The sequence below is a fragment of the Platalea leucorodia genome (assembly GCF_965183815.1).
Source record: "Platalea leucorodia genome assembly, chromosome: 7".
In the NCBI taxonomy this organism is placed as follows: domain Eukaryota; kingdom Metazoa; phylum Chordata; class Aves; order Pelecaniformes; family Threskiornithidae; genus Platalea; species Platalea leucorodia.
Genome location: NC_138829.1, coordinates 53,026,615 through 53,032,614, shown reverse-complemented (window position 1 = coordinate 53,032,614; position 6,000 = coordinate 53,026,615). Strand labels below are relative to the sequence as shown.

Below are 6,000 nucleotides of genomic sequence, written 5' to 3'. Positions count from 1 at the left end.
TCGGTGCGGCTTCTGCTGCCAGCCCGCCGGCTACCGGGAAAGCCGCGGCGCCTCTCAGTCCCCCTGCGGGCAGAGGACCCCTGCAGCCGCGGGGAAGGGCGGGCTGAGGGGAGCGGGCGGGCGGCGGCCGGCGCATGCAGCGCAGCGGCGGCCAGGCCTTCCCCTCACCCCGGCTGCGGGGAGCTCCTGAGGAGGGGCCGTCGCGGGGCGGGAAGCAGAGACACGGCCCCGAGCGGGAACGCGGAAATCACCGCGGCTCCCGGGGCAGGGGGCGCGGGGGCGCCGGGGGTCACTCGCCGGGGCGAGGCGGCGACCCGGCGCCCTCCCCCCTCAGAGCCGCCCGCCGCCGCCCCAGGGACCGCCCCGCGGCCAGGCCGCGGCGGGCGGGCGGTGGCGTCTGATTGACAGGCGCCGCGGCCCACCCGGAGGGCGGTGGCAGCGGGGGCCGCCTATCAGGGGCGGCGGGCGGCCGTTGAGTGGCGGGTGGGCGGGGCGTGGGCCTGGGCGTGTGCCGCGGCCGCCGGCGGGGCGCGCTCCCGCTCCGCTCCGCTCCCCCCGCACGCACATTGTCCGGGCGGCGGCGGCGGCGGCGGCAGAGCGCCCCGGCGCCCGGTGCCAATGCGGGGCGGGCGCGGCACGCCGGGGGCGCCTCCACCACCGCGGTGGAAACTTCACCTCGCCGCCGGGCCGACGCGCGGCTGAAGCCCCCGGGGGGGCCGGGCGGGGAGGAGCGGAGCGGCGGGGGGGTCTCGCCCGCCTGGGGGGCGCCTCGTCTGGTTTGCTTGTCCTCCGTTGGAAGAAAAAACAAATAATATTATTATCCCGCTTTAAACTTCCGCGCCCCGCTCTCCAGGACGCGCATCCCGCCTGGCGGGGCGGACGAGCCGGTGAGTGACCGCCGGGGCCGGGGCTGGGGCCGGGGGTGGGACGCGCCGTCGGCGGGGGGCAGCACCCACCGCCTCGGCGGGGACGGGCCGGCGGCGCCGCCGCCACCTGTTAGCGGGGCGGCTGCACCCCCCGGGGAAGTTTGTGCCCCCGCCGTGCTGGGGGTGCCGCCCGCCGTGCCCCGGGGAGGCGGTGGGGAGGGAGGGACCGGTGGGCGGTGGCGGGGCCCGGGGGTGTTTGGGGGCGGTGGCGCGGACCCACCTGCTCGCCTGGCCGCGCCATGACTCTGCTGCCTGGGCGCTGCCTGCCGGCCCCAGCCCCGGACAGGCCGCCGGGGCGGGGTGAGCGGGGTACCGCCGAGCCACAGCCTCTGCACCCACTTTGCTCGCCATCCCCTCTGCACCCCCTTTGCCTGCCCTCCCCTGCCCTCCTCCTCCTGCACCCCCTCTGCACTCCTGCCCTTCTCCCCCCCTTTCCTTCCCCCCTTCCACTCCCGCTCTCCCCCACGTCCCCAAGCTGCAGCCCTCTCCACCCCCTCTCCCTTCTCTTCCTTGCGCCCCCAGTTTGCAGCCCCCTGCACCCTCCTTTCCTCATCCCCTTGCATCCCCCATACTGCCCCTGTGATGCTACCAAGGGGGAGCACCAGACCCCCCCCCCTTTGCCAAAGCAGGTGCCTGCTGGCCTCCGGCTGCCTCCCATCGGAGTGGCACCCCCAGGAGAGACCAGCTTCAGGGCAGTGCCAGGTGTCGGCAGGCCAGGGGCAAGGCGCGGAGGGGTGCACAGGTGGTGGAGGCGCAGGTACGTGCATCTATGAGCAAGCGAGTGAGGTCCCCCTGTTCCTGCGTGCGTGTGGCTCTGCGGAGCTGGTGGCACCTCCCTTCCTCCCAGGGATGCTCGCTGCCGCCGGGGCTCTGCGGCGTGCAGAGGCTGCTTGCGCCCTGCCTGCTGTGCAAGGGCGTTGCAGGGTCCGGGGTGCAACCCCTTCTCCCCAAGTGGGAGCAGGTGCATCTGGTGGCTCACTCGGCCCACATGGGTCCTGGTTGGGGATGCATTTTAGTTGCCTCGAGCAGTGGAACATGCCTGGAGACAAAAGAGCTGGTAAGAAATTGGAGAGGACTGGCAAACTGGAGTGGCTGGAGAAATGCTTAGGACAGCTGGAAGCAGGAGGATGGTGCAGCAGGAATGGCTTGATCCAAGTCAAGCCATTGACTATTTCAATGACCTAAATCATGTCTCTTTAGCCTGCGCCGTGCAAAGTTGCTCCTGGGTAGGCCTTTGAGATGCAGAAGGGGTACAAACTCCTGGTGAGGCTTTGTTGCAACATACCCCAGCCTGGTTGGCATGGGTAGGTTGTGCTGGTTGGAGCAGGAACTAGCTTTGAACGGAGAAAAGCACATGAGGCTTTGTGCAGGTTCAACTAAAGAGTTGCTAGACGGTTGCATGGTGGATGTTGGTTTCTCCTGGTCAGAATTGCTAATGTGTTTATCCTTGCAGAGTTCCAAAGTATTTTGATTTTGCAGCTGGTGGTTTGCGTGATTTTTCCCAAGTGTTTATAACACAGCCATGGCTTTGAATCCATGTGTGTCCCTCCTCTGTGCGTCTGGTCCTTTCCTTCTCCTCATCAAATGTTTTCTCTGTGTGATTAATAATGTGCCAAGTGCTTCACTTCAGCGCCGGGGAGGCTGATACTGATTGAATTCCCCGTTCAGTCTCCTTGGTGGGTCTGGAGGCTGACGGGTGTTATCACTGCAGAAAAGTCTGCTTTGGGGTGGGAGCTGTTAGAAGGTGTTTTTTTTTTTTTTTTTTTTGTCTCAGTGAACCTCTTATTTCTTTTAATTAAAGAGTTGAAGTATGCATAGTGATACCCTCAATGTTTACATAAAAATGATCTTGTAATTAGCCATAATTCTCTCAGTTTGGGATATCACCGTAATATTTAAACGGGACTTATGACCTGAGGGACACTTTTCTGGCCCCAAGGAGTTACCCTTGGTGTGGTTCTCTCCTGTGGCGAGTTTGGTTCTTGGCTGCCGTCAGTGGTGAAGGTAGAGCAGCGGTGGGAGTAACCTCGGGTTTCTCTGACGTCGACCTAGAAAGCAATGGCCACAGTTTCCTCATCGAGTGTGGCACTGCTTCAGGGGCTCCCTCGCAGACCAGCTACTACGTGTGTGGAGATGGTCTGCCTTGGTGGCTTTCACCCTGTGGTCTGAGGACTCTCAAGGGGACTCCCTTGCTATTGTCTTGGGCTAGGGAGGGGAAAAAACAGGCTGAAAAGCTGCTGATTGACTGGGGTTTTTTGCTAGTTCTCCTAGGAAGGTTTGGAAAAGGCTGCTGGTACTTGGGAAGCTTTTCCTTGTGAGAGTAGAGGTCCTGAGGCATCCTTGTCTACATGGCCATCTTTCACCTAACTTCCCTTCCCTCTAAGAGGAGCAAAGCTTAGCTCACAAACGTAAATGTTTGCTTCCAGGCTGGAGACAGCACCCACCACCTCCCCTCCTGCTGCTGGTGCACCCTGAATTTACCTTCCTGCTAGGCTGCCCTTGGAGTTCCCCAGGTTTTCTTGGGGTAAAAAAGCTTTATGGAGTAAAAAAGTTGAATATGGGGAAATATTCAACAAAATAAACCCAAGACAAAAAGTACCGCCTGTAGAGAGGGGTTCCTTGTGGGACGGTGATGAAGGGAAGAGGTAGAAATGTCTTGTCTCGTGTCTTTCAAGGTGTGTTATACTGCTGTACATTTTGTTGGTCTAGGAAAAGCAAAATGAGCGTGCTCCGAGAACTCTTTATATAATTGTAGTTTATTGTCAGCTTTCTGTTTTAACATTTTTGAAGTGTAAACTTACGACCAGAGCTTATTAAGCAGCAGATAAAAATGTTGAATGTATTTGAATTTTACCTGTATTAATCTAATAATATATTTATGAAATGATATTTGATCAGCTCTGTAGCTGGTTGAAGACCACAAAAGAGTATTAAATAAATTATTTGACAAATACAGATAAGATTAAACAAATGATCTATTTGCTAACTGCCGTTCAACTGCTCTGCCATGGCATGTTCCTCTTTCTCTTATCTTTCCCTTCCAGTTTTCATTCCACTTTTTCATAGTTTTCCTGAACTGTCCTCAGTATATGTTTCATTTAATTTTTCCTTTCCCTGTATTATTCTTTCTCTTTTGTGTCATGGTTTTCCTTTCATTCTTCTGCCTCTTTCTTCAACCTCTCTTTCTATGCTTTTGAGTCGAAATTAGCCAGTTTTCCTCTTTTTCTTCACCTTACTGGTGGAGATTTTTATTGAACACTTCATATTGGACACTTCAGCCAGCTCAACTAAACCTGGTATGCGTTTAAACCCATAAAAACATAAAACTAAACCCAAACTGACTGTGAATATGAAGTTGTTTGGTCAGTGGTAATGCTTCTCTGCCTCTCCCCAGGTTTTTTGGCTGTTGCAGGAAGGGTGTTCCTGCAATTCTGGAGGTTTTTCCCATCTCTCATTTTTGCTTGTGCTCTCCTTATGCCTTTTTTTAAAATGAATTTGACTTTGTATCCTAAGAAGATAACTAGGATCAAGTGGCAGACGTTGCGTTGTTCATTGGTTGTGTATCTGTATGCAACCTGCTTCCATCTGCTGCCTCACCAAGCCCAGCCTCCCCGCGGGGCAGTCCTGCCTTCCTCCTGGCACCATCCTTCCTCCCCTCTGGGGTTACAGCCGTGAGGTATCTCTCAGTAGGGCAAAAGGAATGAGTGGTCTGAAGGCTTTCTGGCTTACCTGTTGCTTTCAGAGTCTGTATGAGTGTCAGGTTGATGAGGGCAAGTAGCAAGAGGCGAACAGGTTATCGTGCATGACTGAGCAGTCACAATATTCAACTTAGATCTCGTATTCAAAGATTAAAGTCTCTTAAAAATGAAAGTGCTGTTATGGAGAAGACTTTTTTTTTCTGTTCCCTGCCCCGTCCCCCCTGGATGAAATCTATGGGGGGGATATTCTCAAAAACAATGAAAGGAATAGAAAACGTTGTATTTCAGGGGAGGAAATTTGCTATGCCTTGGCAATAAAGCTCACACAGTCCAGGGGAGTGTGATGGGAGTGCTCAGAGTGCGTGATTCGCCTCTGCTGATGGTTGCAGTGATGTTGGTGCAGTGAATGAGCTAAGCCGTATATGTCATAGCTGTCTGCTTTAAGTACTGGCAGTTACGTGATGATGCCCTCTTGTACCCATAAGGAAAGGTCTCTGCTGTACTGAAGTTAACAGTTACAGTGCTCCTCTGTCTTGTGAAATGTTTTGAATAACACTTGGGTGCACTGACACAGCGAGCAATCCAGGCGGCACGTCATTGCAAAGCAAAATTGATTGGGGGAGGATGGGGCCAAGAGGAATATTCTTTTGCAGTTAATTATTTACTGCAGGGAGAGAGGGAAACCGATGATGTTTGGTTTATAATTACAGATATACAGAGAAAAATGCTTCAAGATGATCTGTTTTATTCTGTGTGTTGCCACCTATTTCTTGGTTTCTCTGTAACATGAGACTAACACTGTTTAATGACGGGTTCAGTAAAAGCAAAACTTCATTATTAACTTCTCACTGCTGGAATATGGTTTTACAGCTTGCTGTGTGTGACTCAAAATGGCCTGAATGCCTACAGAGAGAATAGTCTTCCCGTGCTCACTGTCTTAATGTGTGACGTGCCCATGGTGCCCATCTGATGGCAACATGGTCTCTTGGAACAGCTCATCTCTGTGCTCAAAGGTGACTTTGAGGTTAAAGTGCAGGACCGTGAACCCAGGAGTCCTGACCCGCTTTCTGGTCTTGGCTGAGCTGGTTGCCTTATCTCACTGGGCTCTCTTCTTCAGGAGCGATACCAACCCAGCAGATATCCAGCCTATCTGTTAAAGGGGTAGGATGTCCTGTGTGAGGGGCACTCTGATAACGCATAGGCAGCGACAGCCCAGGTACTTGCATAATACAGTGCTGTGGGCCAAACTATAAGTGAATTTTTCCTTTTACATAGCTAAACCCATTACAGATCTGACTGCTCATATGTAAGTTAAATTAAGAGCTGGTGAAACTGAGTTTAGATGTGCATGTGTGGGAGCAATAACTTGACGAATA

At 54.3% G+C, this 6,000-nt stretch overlaps 1 protein-coding gene across 2 annotated transcripts in view; it reads left to right on the top strand.

Moving 5' to 3' along the window:
- The first annotated feature begins 566 nt into the window (after positions 1-566).
- The window catches only part of HRAS (HRas proto-oncogene, GTPase), a 43,094-nt gene continuing 37,660 nt past the window's right edge, over positions 567-6,000 (top strand). For both annotated transcript variants that reach the window (XM_082318937.1, XM_082318938.1), the window contains exon 1: positions 567-887. The gene's annotated coding sequence lies outside the window, so the exon portion shown is untranslated. The remainder of the gene's footprint in view (positions 888-6,000) is intronic.